Below are 14,898 nucleotides of genomic sequence, written 5' to 3'. Positions count from 1 at the left end.
CCTTCAGCTTCCTGCCGCAACACATCTGATTGATGTCTTTCAACTTGAAGTTGAGACACAAGAAGACGAACTGATTCAGGCAGCAAGTTCGAAGAGCTTGTACCAGCAGTAGTGGCCAGTAACTCGAACACTACATCAAGATAGGACTTTTGGGTTCTCTCACTGTCGTCAAGATAGTTTTTATCACAGCTTTCTTGGACACCAACATGGATGTCTCACTATCTTGAACCTTATCTGCATTACTTCCTTTACCATTGCATAACGGGGTACTGTTCTCCAATATTTTGTCCGCATTCTAAAAGAGAAACAAGCAGACACATCACAAGTTTACCATGTTGTATATGAAACTCATTTTGGTAAATGAGTTCAGTAGTAAAGTGGACAGGATAACAACATGAAACAAACATATATCTATGTACCATGGTCACTATATGGTCTATATCATTCTAGTTTATGTTGCCGAATCAAGATAGAGACATAGTTCAAATAATATTTGTTTAAGAGCAAGCAGAATAGACCGAATATAAGTGTGGGAAACTATAGAGCAATAACAACACTTGTAATGTGCATGACATGAGAACATAACTGTTTGTTCAATTGAAACTGAAATCAACATAGAGCAGGTTACAACAGCAAACCTGTTAAAGAAACATGTTTAAAACATACCTGTTGCGCCATTGGAGTTTCAGTTCCATCCTTCAAATTCCGTCCTCATGCTTTGGGCACTGCAGTTCAGTTACTAACTGCTCGTGTTTGGGTGCTTTGTCATGGAGACGGTGCTGTGTCAACTAGAACTGGGTTACTATCTGCCGGGGTTGGGGTTAGAAGGGGTGTAGCCGGTTCTCTGTCCAACTGGGTAGGGGTACAATCTGCGATAGTCTGGGTTATGTGTGTTGGAGCTGGTTCTTGGGCAATTACAACCGTGATTCTATCTGCATCAACTGGTAGCACTATCTTTTCTGAAGACCATGTTGTTACTCCCTTAGATACTGCCATCACCCTCTCCAATTCAAATGGCTGATAAACAAGAAAATTAATTGAAAGTACAGACATTGTATGATAGACAGGTGCAATGGATAGTGGGGAATAAAAGAGGGCATGAAATAATTCACATTTATGTTGTCTAACCAAACAGGATAGCATGACACAATTTCACATATATGATGGCTAACTAAACAGGATAGCATGACACAATTTCACATTATGAAGGCTAACTAAAAAAGATGGAAAGACATAGTTCAAAATATGATGACTATGTAAACAGGATGACATGATATAACTATATAATGTGTTTATTAAATAGGCTGGCATGCCATAATTCACATACATTCACAGATAGAATGCCATAATTCAAAATATGATGACGGTAAACACTAAATAGGATGAGATGATATAACTATATGATGTCTTTATTAAATGGGTTGCCCTGCCATAATTCAGATAGATGTTGTGTATGTAATATGTAAACATGATGGCATGATATAATTAAAATATATGATTTATATAGTAAGCAAGTAAGCAGATGGCAATCCATATATGATGTAAAAACTAAGCAATGCAAGACAACATGCATGACATGGGTAATATAACCCTACCAAGTTTGAGCATAGACCTCAGGGGGGAAATAGGACTGGTCATCAGTCTCTGAATCCTCCTCTGAGGAGCTCTCTGTAACTAGCAAGATGTCTGCTACAGCAGGTAGCATTGTTTGCTCTGAATACCTTGTTTTCACTCCAGATACTTCCATCACCGCTTCAAATGGCTGATGCAGAGGAAGAGTAGTTGAATATATAAACGGTGTCGACAAATGGAACACGTAATACAAAAAAATGATAGAATGATATAATTCACATACATGATGATTGGCTAAACAGCATGGCATTGCATAATTCACATATATAATGCCTTTGCAACAATATAGCATTTCATAATTCACATATATAATGTCTTGCAACAAGATGGCAATGCATAATTCACATATATGGTAATTAGACACTGAACAGGTGGCATTCACACAAAGCATGTCTAAACTAATCAAATGACATAGCAATGCAAGACACCATACATAATCCTGCCAAGTTAGAGCATACACCTCGGGGGGAATAGGACTGGTCATCCGTCTCTGAATCCTTCTCTAAGGAGCTATCCGTAACCAGCGAGATATGCACTTCGTCAGATAGCATAGTTGTAACGCCCCGGATCCGATGCGCCAGGTGTCTGCCAGTTATTCGCTGTCGTTGCCATGTCATTTGCTTGCGTGTTGCATTTTATCATGTCATCATGTGCATCTCATTTTGCATACATGTTCGTTTCATGCATCCGAGCATTTTCCCTGTTGTCCGTTTTGCAATCCGGCACTCCTATGCCCTCCGGCGTACCCTTCTGTCTCTCGTTGTGAGCGGGTGTAAAACATTCTCGGAATGGAACGAGGCTTGCCAAGCGGCCTTGGTATACCACCGGTAGACCGCCTGTCAAGTTTCGTGCCATTTGGAGTCCGTTGGATACTCCAACAGTTAACCGCGTAGCCCGAAACCCCCTCTCTCTTTGCATCCCAGCCCCTCTTCACCACAACCCATGAACCCATTCTAAACCCCTCCATGATCTCCGCTGTTCGATCATGATTGCATGGCCGAAAACCACACCTCATTTGGACTCTCCTAGCTCCCAGAAACTATAAATATGCCCTCCCCCGAAAATCCCGCAGTCCAACCCTAACCCTCTCCCTCCTCGCGCCGCCGGACATGTCCGCCCGGCGGCCGGACACGTCCAACCACCGTCCCCGATGAATCCGCCGCTGCCACGTGTCCTCCGCCGCCGTCCTCGCGCCGCCGGCCCGCGGAGCCCATCCGGGGCCCGCACGGGCCCAGATCTGCCTCCGCCCGGCCCGTCCGCGCCCCGCCGCCTCGCGCCTCGCCGCTGGCCGCTTGCTCTCGACCATTCCGCTTGCTCTCTTCTCGCTTCTTGATCACTTCTTGATCATTGCTAGCTTCACGACCGTTCCGCTTGCTCTCTTCTCTCTCTGATTTGCGTATGTTAGCCTCCATATATGCTTAGTCGCTGCTGCAACCTCACCACTTTACCCCCCTTCCTTTCCCATTAAGCTTTGCTAGTCTTGATACCCATGGTAATGGGATTGCTGAGTCCTCGTGGCTCACAGATTACTACAACAACAGTTGCAGGTAGAGGTTTGTGCAATGATCTTGATGCGAGAGCGATGTTTGCTTGTGTTGGAGTTCTTCTTCTGCTTCTTCTTCGATCAGGGGATAGGTTCCAGGCCGGCAGCCTGGGCTAGCAGGGTGGATGTCGTTTGAGTTTTTGTTTGTGTTTCATCCGTAGTCGGATGTTGATCTTATGTATGATGATGTTGTATTCATGTGGCATTGTATGCCTCTTGTATGTATCCCTACATATTATGAAATGTTGATGTAATGATATCCACCTTGCAAAAGCGTTTCAATATGCGGGTCTATCCTTGGTGGGACCCTCGAGTTCCTTTTGGATAGGGTCGCATATTGGGCGTGACAAGTTGGTATTAGAGCCTCGACCGACCTTAGGAGCCCCCTTGATTGATCGTGTAGTTTGGCCGATGTTGAGTCTAGAAAGAAAATTGTTTTCGGAGTCTAGTTATATCGGAGAGTAGGAATTCTTTTTACTCCTCAGCCCCTTCGTCGCTCTGGTAAGAAATCTTGACGTAGGTGTTTTGAATTACTCCTCTTCCCCTTCAAAATCTTCTTTAGGATCACGCAGTTGGTTTTCCGATCGTTGCTCCTCAGCTCTTTTTATCCGGTGCATCCTCTCGTCAAGTCAATTCGACCTCTTTGGTTTACGAGATCAATCCTCGGTTCTTTCTCAATGTCATCCTCAGTTGTTTTCTTTTCCCGCCCGCCCACCCCTTTTCATCTCGGAGTCGGAGTCCGTAATCGAGTGTCCTTCCTACTCGTGCGAAGTGTTTGTTTTTCTTTCCTCAATGATTTCAACCGGTGTTTTCTCTTCAAGATATTCGTTGGTTCTCCCTCCCAAGTTGCCTTTGTTTTCCTGCCCTCCCACCCTTTTTCTTCCCGGAGTCTGACTCTCTCTCGACCATCTATTTCATTCGTACGGAGCCTCTTCAGTCTTCCCTCAATCATTTCAACCGGTGAATTCTCTTTTGTTTGACAGTCTTCATCTCTTTTCCGGTGGACCCAATTCAAGTTTTCGGGTTGATCATATTCTTTTCCGTAGCTCAAGTGTTTTCCCTGCTTGTTCGCCTCTCGCCATTTCATCCTTCCGGAGTGCTCAAGACATCTCAGAAGATTCGCCTGTGTTCGAATTAATTCGAGGTTGTCACCTCATTCAAATATTTCAATTGTTCCGGTGCATCATCTATCTGTTCAACATCCCTTTTTCAATGGTGTTATCTCTTCGATGGGCCCTAACCCACAGGTCTTTTCCCAGGATCTTACCTGACTCTTCTAATTATTCCGGAGCCATTCCTAATTCTTTTCGAGTTTGACGTAAGAATGAATTTCATCAGTCACATGCTTTTCCAAGATCGATTTCAAATCATTTCATTGTTGGCTCAACCTCTCTCGCTTTTCATTCTTCCGGAGTGTCTCAACAAATTTTGATGTTGTTTCTCATCGCATTCTTAACATTTGAAGACCGAAGAAGAGTTTTTCCTCTCAATCTTGCCCGTTCTCCCGAAGATTCGTGGTTCTAGCTTCTTGTTACCCTCTAAATTATTTCAGTTTGTCAGATATTCTTTCTCACCCATCCGGAGTATTTCAGGAGTTGTTTTCCCGTTTATTTTCATCGAAGGCCATCGTTCCAGAAGAATTCTTCGCCCTCACATTTTAGCTACCGTTATCCAATTATCCCGGTGCATCTTTCAAGTATTCTTTGATCAGCTCGTTGTCTCTTCGTTCTTTTGCATCTAAATCCCCCTCTAGCATATTTGTCCTTCTAATTCTTCCCGGTGATTCATTCTCTTTCGTCAGTCATTTCCGAATTCTTACGGTGGTTCCTTCAAGATTCTTTTCCTTCATTAGCATATCAATCCATTCGTTCTTTCCAATCCTACGGGTGGTTCATGAAGACTATCGAAGTTTCGTGCTATACCCCCCCTTAATACTTTTCAACAAGAATAAGTAGTATGCAAAATCCATTGCTTGTGATCAATTAATTTGATGAAGGATAAGCATACAATAAATCTTATTCTTATTTCATCCAAGTGAGTAATCCCTTCCTTCGGAGTTTGTTCTTGGTGAATAAATTCTAGTTCCAAGTGTTTTCATCTTTTCTTTTCCGGAGTTCAATTTTCCTCGGTCATTTCATCGAAACCTCCATCTAAATCACCGCAAGCCTTAATCTTATTCTTTCCATCCTTCAAATTATCTCGTCATCTTTTGTCACCGGAGTCCTTCATGGTGGTTCTTCATGATTTAATTCATTCTTCAAGAGTTCATCAAGGGTCATTCTATCTTGTGAAGCTCGTGTGCTATTCCTCCATGTTTCAGCTGGAGTGCTGCCTAAATCCTTGCAGTCTTATTCGTTTCTTATCTCGTTCTAACCGGAGTGGTTTCAAAGTCTATCTTGTTTCCACGAGCATTCGATTCTCGTCATATTCGCCATTCATCTTTTCTAACCGAGTGCTCTCGACTTTGTTCATCTTTTCTCTTGAGTTCTTGCTTCACCTCATCCCTTTTCCCTTCCGTCTCGGTCCTAAGATCTCGGGACGAGATCTCTTGTTAGTGGAGGAGTGTTGTAACGCCCCGGATCCGATGCGCTAGGTGTCTGCTAGTTATTCGCCTTCGTTGCCATGTCATTTGCTTGCGTGTTGCATTTTATCATGTCATCATGTGCATCTCATTTTGCATACGTGTTCGTTTCATGCATCTGAGCATTTTCCCCGTTGTCCGTTTTGCAATCCGGCACTCCTATGCCCTCCGGCATCCCCTTTGGTCTCTCATTGTGAGCGGGTGTAAAACATTCTCGGAATGGACCGAGGCTTGCCAAGCGGCGTTGGTATACCACCGGTAGACCGCCTGTCAAGTTTCGTGCCATTTGGAGTCCGTTGGATACTCCAACGGTTAACCACGTAGCCCGAACCCCCCCTCTCTTTGCAGACCAGCCCCTCTTCACCACAGACCATAAACCCATCCTAACCCCCTCCATGCTCTCCGCCGTTCGATCACGATCGCGTGGCCGAAAACCACACCTCATTTGGATTCTCCTAGCTCCCAGAAACTATAAATATGCCCTCCCCCAAAAATCCCGCAGTCCGACCCTAACCCTCTCCCTCCTCGCGCCGCCGGACATGTCCGCCCGGCGGCCGGACGCGTCCAACCGCCGTCCCCGACGAATCCACCGCTGCCACGTGTCCTCCGCCGCCGTCCTCGCGCCGCCGGCCCGCGGAGCCCATCCGGGGCCCGCGCGGGCCCAGATCCGCCTCCGCCCGGCCCGTCCACGCCCCGCTGCCTCGCGCCTCGATATCCTTCGGCGAACTCCGGCCAGATCCGCCACCGCCTCGATATTCGTGCAAGCTAGAGGTTGATCCCGAAATTCCTAAGTCCCCGAAATATTTTGCATAATGTTGCCCTTTTCATCGCATCATGACTCCAGGCATACTGCTCCGTTTTGTGCGTGTAATATGTCAAATTGTTCGTCTCAACGAGTACTTCATTTCATTCCAGTGCATCATGTTCATTTGAGCTCATCTTGATGCCTGAATCATCGTTGCAAGAGTGCTATATGATGTTGTCTGCTGTCTGTTAACAGAACATGTTCATTTGTCATTTTTTCCATGTTTGATGTGTGCATCCTATGAGGTTGATGTCTACATGTGTTTTTATCTATGTCATGCCATATTTATAGAGGTGTATGCCATGTATTTTTGTGATCATTGTGGTGACTAGAACAAGCATGCAAACTAGGCTTCGTGATGTTGCTGATTTCTGTCCCTGTTCTGCTGTTATTTTTATGCCATGTAAAGTTGATGCTACAGAGGGATCCAAGCATATTTTGAGATATTTCAGTGAGGATGTTTTAAACATATGGTTTTTATCTAGCCATTCATGCCCCTGCTTGCAATTATGGAGTAGTCTAGCATGTCATTTTCGTGCTCTACTTTTGCTCTAAAATGTTTCCTCGCAGATTGTTTACATGTTATTCAATTTTGCCAAGGTTGTTGTAATTGATCCTTGCATGCTATGAACTTGTTCTTGCCTTGGGTAGTTTCATAAACATGTCTTATTGCTGATGCTATGCTTATCTTGTCATGCAATGACTTGTGTTGAGTGAATCGAGCTCGTGAAGTAGTGTACTTGTTGTTACTGTTTTGCTAGGCTGAATCTGTTATTTCGTGATGCTATGTAAACCTGCTGCTACAAGTCATTCTATGCATAATCTGGAGATGTTCACTAAGGGTGTTTTGTTCTACATGTTATGCTCTATCCATCCATGCCCCTGGTTGCAATTATAGACTGTTGTAGATTGTTTTAGTCTTGCTCCAAAGTTGCTAAATAATGTTGCTGTCAGCCTGTTAACATTAAGTTCAGTTGTTGCCATGTGTTTTGCTAGTGACCCATGCACCCTATGAACTTGCTATTGCCATGCTTAACTTCATAAACATGCCTTCTTACTGTTGGTTGCCTTGCCATGCCATTTATTGCTCTGTGGTGAGTGGTACAAGCTCACCAACATGCCTACTTATCGTTGTTTCTGCCATGCCCTGTTTGCTGAATCTGTTAACGAAACTTGCCATGTTTACATGGGTGCCATCATATCTTCTGATCCTTTTTGGCTCATGGTCAGTAAAGGACTTTTGTTCCATGAATTTAGTAGATTCATGCCATGCCTTTGTTTTCCATGATAAGTTCCTGTAACATGTTGTTTGATAGCTCTAAACATTGCAATCTGATATTATTTCTGCAAAGTCTGAAACTGATATTATTTGCAATCTTGCCATGTGTGTTTGAGAAATGTTCTAGTGATTTCTGGAGATAGCTCAGTGTTCATGTTTTGTTATGCTTTACCTGTAAATCATGTCCATGCCTTTTGTTTTCTTGTTGAGGTCCTGTAGCATGTTGTTTTGATGCTTGCAATATGCCTAGTTGCTGTTTTGGACAGATTGTTGCTATAACTTGTTTCATGTGTGTGTGTTGAACCGTTGCTCCGTTTTGAGTGTGCTCTATATGAAACTTTCTTGATTTTGCATGTAGTTTCATATTATAATGTTGCATCCTTGTTTTGAATTGTTTGGTTGATGTTTGAATGCATTTTGCATCAATGCCATGTTTAACTTGTTTTGCTCATATCTTCTAGGCCGTAGCTCCGAACTAAATGATCTTTATATGTAACTTGACTAGAATCTCGTGTAGATCATCTTGGTGCATTTTAACTTGCTGTTTAACAACTTGAACATAAGGTTTATTCAGATCTGGACCAACATCGAAATTTGCATATGAGGTCTTACCGGAATTGTTATAAGTTGTTTCTGACCTCATTTAAACTTGTCTTGATGTGTTGCTATTGTTTGCGTCATCTCTTGCCATGAGTAGCTTCATGTAGCTTTGTCATGCATCATGCTTATTTGTGCATCATGTCATGTTCATGTGTGGTGTGTTTACCATGTTGTGTGCTTCTTCTCAATAGTTCCCGTTTCGTTGCGATCATGAGGATTCGTTCGTCTACGCTTGGTTCGTCTTCGTGGCTTCATCTTCTTCATGGACTCGTTCTTCTTCCTTGCGGGATTTCAGGCAAGATGACCGCTACCCTGGATCTCACTACTATCATTGCTATGCTAGTTGCTTCGTTCTATCGCTTTGCTGCGCTACCTATCATTTACTCTTCAAGCCTCCCAAATTGCCATGTCAGCCTCTAACCTTTTCACCCTTCCTAGAAAACCATTGTTTGGCTATGTTACCGCTTTGCTCAGCCCCTCTTATAGCGTTGTTAGTTGCAGGTGAAGTTGAAGATTGCTCCATGGTGGACAGGATTATGTTTGGGATATCACAATATCTCTTATATTATTAATGCATCTATATACTTGGTAAAGGGTGGAAGACTCGGCCTTATGCCTGGCGTTTTGTTCCACTCTTGCCGCCCTAGTTTCCGTCATACCGGTGTTATGTTCCCGGATTTTGCGTTCCTTACGCGGTTGGGTGATTTATGGGACCCCCTTGACAGTTCGCTTTGAATAAAACTCCTCCAGCAAGGCCGAACCTTGGTTTTACGTTTGCCTCACCTAGCCCTTTTTCCCTTGGGAGTCGCGCTCTCGAGGGTCATCTTATTTTACCCCACTCCCCCCCGGGCCAGTGCTCCTCCGAGTGTTGGTCCAAATTAGAGCACCGTGCGGGACCATTCCTTGGCAACTTGGATTACGTCGGTACCTGTACGCTTAGCTTATTCGGTGTGCCCTGAGAACGAGATATGTGCAGCTCCTATCGGGATTTGTCGGCACAACCGGGCGGTCTTGCTGGTCTTGTTTTACCATCGTCGAAATGTCTTGTAAAATGGGATTCTGAGTCTGATCGGGTCTTCCTGGGAGAAGGTATATCCTTTGTTGATCGCGAGAGCTTATCATGGGCTAAGTTGGGACACCCCTGCAGGGTATAAACTTTTGAAAGCCATGCCTACGGTTATAGGCAGATGGGAATTTGTTAATGTCCGGTTGTAGATAACTTGACACCAGATACGAATTAAAACGCATCAACCGCGTGTGTAGCCATGATGGTCTCTTTTCGGCGGAGTCCGGGAAGTGAACACGGTTTTTGGGTTATGTTTGATGTAAGTAGGAGTTCAGGATCACTTCTTGATCATTGCTAGCTTCACGACCGTTCCGCTTGCTCTCTTCTCGCTCTGATTTGCATATGTTAGCCTCCATATATGCTTAGTCGCTGCTGCAACCTCACCACTTTACCCCCCTTCCTTTCCCATTAAGCTTTGCTAGTCTTGATACCCATGGTAATGGGATTGCTGAGTCCTCGTGGCTCACAGATTACTACAACAACAGTTGCAGGTACAGGTTTATGCGATGATCTTGACGCGAGAGCAATGTTTGCTTGTGTTGGAGTTCTTCTTTTGCTTCTTCTTCAATCAGGGGATAGGTTCCAGGTCGGCAGCCTGGGCTAGCAGGGTGGATGTCGTTTGAGTTTCTGTTTGTGTTTCATCCGTAGTCGGATGTTGTTCTTATGTATGATGATGTTGTATTCATGTGGCATTGTATGCATCTTGTTTGTATCCCTACCTATTATGAAATGTTGATGTAATGATATCAACCTTGCAAAAGCGTTTCAATATGTGGGTCTATCCTTGGTGGGACCTTCGAGTTCCTTTTGGATAGGGTCGCATATTGGGCGTGACAATAGTCTGCTCTGAAGACTTTGTTTTCACTCCAGAATTTCCCATCACCGTGTCAAATGGCTGATGCACAAGAAGAGCAGTTGAATGTACTAACATTGTTGACAAATGTAATACGTAACAAAAAAAGGATGGCATGATATAATTAACATATAAGATGACTAGCTAAGCAGGATGGCATTGCAAAATTCACATATATGATGCCTGGCTAAACAAGATGGCGTTGCATAATTCACATAAACGATGAATAAACTAAACAGATGGCATTCGCACAAAGGATGTCTAAACTAAGAAGATGGCATATTTGATGTATAAAGTAAGCAATGCAAGGCACCATATGCATGATATAACCAGCATCAGCATGCCAAGTTAGAGCGAAGACCTCAGGGGGTAAAAAGGAGTGGTCTTCTCCTTCTGAATCCCCCTCAGAACAGATATCTTCCTCTCGATTACAATCCGAAATGGGTGGTGGGGGGGCTGCCTTTGCGCCTACCATGGAGAGACGTCTGCACAAAATTTTATTGCCATGCAAGGCTCGTCTCTTTTGCTCTACATGTTCAGTTCCATTGTTTACAATAACTGTCATGCATAGGAATAAAACATAGTGAGATTATGTAAGGAGTGCATGCAGAAATCCAGAGTGATGGTAGCAACCTTTAGATAGACCCAAAACCCATAATAGCAAGTAGATAATGGCTTCAGTTAAAAAATACAGAGAATGGCTTCTTCACTGTTTGTTTCCCACCCAACATGAAACTCATAGTAGACACCGGAGATTAACCAGATAGTAGATAGATACTATTGATTGCGGCCCCAATATGTACCACACAACAATTTAAAAACTCAAGTTTGACCATTAGTTTGGAGCTGACTCAGAGTCTAATCGGTGAACAGGAAGATAAGGTAGCATGTAATATTAAGCAATGCATAACGTAAGCAGACACGAAAGAGTGTGACCTCTCTTGCGGACCTGTGTAGTCCTCGAGGTCATCTGCTCGGTTGATGATGGTAATGCAGTTTTCATGGCTGCCGGCGGCAGGGAAGAAGATCTGAGGCGGCGAAAGACAGTCTGGAGGCCGGATCCCTGCTGTGCTGGACCCTTCTGTCGTTGGAGCAGCTGAGCTGGGGTGGAAGACGGTGCAGCAGGAGCGGGACAAACCACGCAAGGTTTTCTTTGACAACTATCTGTAAGAGAAGTAATTCTGTAAGGGCTCATTTGAATTGGAGGATTCCAACAATGCAGGGATAGGAAATAGACAGGAATAGGATAGGAAGGCACATGCAAAACAGAGAATTTAAAAATAGGATTTCTACCAACTTGGGTGTTTGATTCACAAGAATTGGAAGATCACAAGATGCAAAGAAGCATGGTGAGATTAAGTCAAACCACAAGAAAATGTACGGTTATAATGCTATTATGCTACTATCTCTTAGTCTTGTGCTTTATGAATAGGAATTTGAAAAGGAGGACAAGTGAAAATTAAAATTCCAATGGTTTTTCTTTCAAGGAGACACTAAAGGAACAAATCCTACCGTTTTCCTTTGCTCCATTCATTTGAACCAATTCATGAATAGTAGTACCATAGGAAACTTTCCAATTCCTATGTTTTTCATTCACTTTTCCTTTCAAGCACTGGCGATTCTAGTAGGCAGACTTGAGCAAGGAAAAGCCTACACTAAAAAATGTTTTTGTGCTACTTCTATTACTTTGGACCCAGGCCACTGCCCTACTAGCTCAACTCCCAGGGCCATCGACAAATGCACAGCTCAAACATGCAGAGATAAATAATGATGGCGTTCAAGAGAGTCCATCACGAATAGCTAAGTTGCCTGGCACCTCACTGCTTGTCATATAGTAGGATAAAATAATTGTATTTCTCGTTACTCCGTGTGCTCAGTGGATAATATATATAACATGTAGAGTAAAAAAGAGATGCAACAAGTGTACAACCTCTTTGGCGAAGCCATGTCGATCTCAGCATGATTGGGTTGGCCGGTGAGGATGCTCCGGCTGACTTGGCTGTCGGAGGAGGGGAAGAAGATCTTAGGCGTCCAGAGATGGAGCCTGAGGTGCAACTACTTTTACTTCAATGGGAGGATTATATTTAAACCACTTCTCCTTAGGGAGATCAACGTGAGTAGCAAATGATTCACGGAAAGAAGCTACTATCTCAGAGTCAAGTCCATATTTAGTGCTAAATCCATGAAAAGCATCGGTATCCATAAAAGACTTAACACAATAAAACTTAGGTGTCATACCTGACGCCTTACCATCGTCGGAAGCCCAATCTTCAGAGTTGTGTTTAATTCTTTCTAATAAGTCCCACTTGAATTCAATAGTCTTCACCATATAAGAACCAGCACAGGAAGTATCGAGCACGGTGCGATCATTCAGAGAAAGCTGAGCATAATTTTTTTGAATAATCATTTCTCTTGAGAGCTCATCATTGGGGCATGAATATAACATTGAATTAGGCCTCCCCCAAGCTTGAGCGATGCTTTCTCTTTCGCGAGGCCAAACATTATATATATATAATTACGATCATGATGAACAAGATGCATAGGATAAAACTTCTCATGAAATTCCAGCTGCAATCTTTTATAGTCCCAAGATCCCGTATCATCACATAGCCTATACCATGTCAATGAATCTCCCTTCAAAGATAAAGGGAAGACCTTCCTCTTAACAACATCATCGGGTATACCTGCAAGCTTACATAATCCACTAACTTTATCCATATAGATAAGGTGTAAATCGGGATGTAATGTTCCATCTCCTGCAAAGGGATTAGCTAGCAGTTTCTCTATCATACCCGAAGGAATTTCAAAGTAAACATTTTCAGTAGGTTTAGTAGGTTGAGGAGAAACTCTTTGCTCTACTGGTCGGGGCGAAGACGCCCCGAACAAGCCCCTCAAAGGATTAGTTTCCATAGTAACAAGTGACAGTAAATTCCAGCACACTATATAAATGTTTCCTTACCAAGTTCCACTCACCAAAGGCACTTCACTCCCCGACAACAGCGCCAGAAATGAGTCTTGATGACCCACAAGTATAGGGGGCTATCATAGTCCTTTCTATAAGTAAGAGTGTCGAACCCAACGAGGAGAAGAAGGAAATGACAAGCGGTTCTCAGTAATGTATTCTCTGCAAGCACTGAAATTGTAGGTAACAGATAGTTTTGTGATAGGATAATTTGTAACGGGTAACAAGCAATGAAAGTAAATAAAGTGCAGCAAGGTGGCCCAATCCTGTTTGTAGCAAAGGACAAGCCTGGACAATTTCTTATAATGAGAAAAGCGCTCCCGAGGACACATGGGAATTATCGTCAAGCTAGTTTTCATCATGCTCATATGATTCGCGTTCGTTACTTTGATAATTTGATATGTGGGTGCTTGGGTGTTGTCCTTTCTTGGACAAGCATCCCACTTATGATTAACCCATATTGCAAGCATCCGCAACGACAAAATAAGTATTAAGGTAAACCTAACCATAGCATGAAACTAGTGGATACAAATCAGCCCCTTACGAAGCAACGCATAAACTAGGGTTTAAGCTTTTGTCACTCTAGCAACCCATCATCTACTTATTACTTCCCAATGCCTTCCTCTTGGCCCAAATAATGGTGAAGTGTCATGTAGTCAACATTCACATAACACCACTAGAGGAGAGACAACATACATCTCATCAAAATATCGAACGAATACCAAATTCACATGACTACTAATAGCAAGACTTCACCCATGTCCTCAGGAACAAACGTAACTACTCACAAAGCATATTCATGTTCATAATCAGAGGAGTATTAATATGCATTAAGGATCTGAACATATGATCTTCCACCAAATAGACCAACTAGCATCAACTAGCAACCCACAGGTACCAATCTGAGGTTTGGGTACAAAGATTGGATACAAGAGATGAACTAGGGTTTGAGAGGAGATGGTGCTGGTGAAGATGTTGATGGAGATTGACCCCCTCCCAATGAGAGGATCGTTGGTGATGACGATGGTGATGATTTCCCCCTCCCGGAGGGAAGTTTCCCCGGCCGAACAGCTCCGCCGGAGCCCTAGATTGGTTCCGCCAAGATTCCGCCTCGTGGCGGCGGAGTTTCATCCCGTAAGCTTGCTTATGATTTTTTTCCAGGGTAAAATACTTCATATAGCAGAAGATGGGCACCGGAGGGCCACCAGAGGGCCCACAAGGCAGGGGGCATGCCCAATAGGGGTGGGCGCGCCCCCCACCCTTGTGGCCAGGGTGTGGGCCCCCTCTGGTACTTCTTTTGCTCAATAATTCTTATTAATTTCAAAATTGAATTTTGTGGAGTTTCAGGACTTTTGGAGCTATGCAGAATAGGTTTCCAATATTTGCTCCTTTTCCAGCCTAGAATCCCAGCTGTCGGCATTCTCCCTCTTCATGTTAAACCTTGTAAAATAAGAGAGAATAGCCATAAGTATTGTGACATAACGTGTAATAACAACCCATAATGCAATAAATATTGATATAAGAGCATGATGCAAAATGGACGTATCAACTCCCCCAAGCTTAGACCTCACTTGTCC

Source organism: Triticum aestivum, chromosome 5B (genome assembly GCF_018294505.1).
Source record: "Triticum aestivum cultivar Chinese Spring chromosome 5B, IWGSC CS RefSeq v2.1, whole genome shotgun sequence".
NCBI lineage: Eukaryota > Viridiplantae > Streptophyta > Magnoliopsida > Poales > Poaceae > Triticum > Triticum aestivum.
The sequence above is the reverse complement of the archived record's forward strand: the minus strand, read 5'-3'. Positions refer to the sequence as shown.